Genomic DNA, 477 nt, shown 5'->3' on the forward strand with positions numbered 1-477 from the left:
AAGGAAGTTGTGCATGTGCAATTGTGTTGACAAACGCCGTTGAAACAAATGAAAACTCATATAAATGCTTAAATTGACGATGATTGCAATCTAGCACCCAACACTCTGTATACATTGTTAGCCTCGTATCTTTGACTTTGATAGGCAAAGCATTTCCTAATTTTCGTTTATTTATTTAAACTATGATACATTACAGAGATGATAACTCTATAGTCGAGCAAATAACAATGCTGTTCGTGTGGGCTGTTGAATTCTACAATATTTTTTGTAATTTGAGCGCTACATTTGCATGATGTACGGTTTACCAATAAGATGGTTGATTAGTAATATTAGTAAGTGCTAATTTCTAGACGACTTAATGTGACATTTGTGATGCCCTTACTTTTCTCCTTCGTAATTTTACGAATTTTCCACCTACAACGTTCTTGAGTTTTGAAGTTTTAAAAAGACACATTCAAATTATAAAAGAAACATTGA

Source organism: Mytilus edulis, chromosome 14, assembly GCF_963676685.1.
Source record: "Mytilus edulis chromosome 14, xbMytEdul2.2, whole genome shotgun sequence".
Taxonomy (NCBI): Eukaryota; Metazoa; Mollusca; class Bivalvia; order Mytilida; family Mytilidae; genus Mytilus; species Mytilus edulis.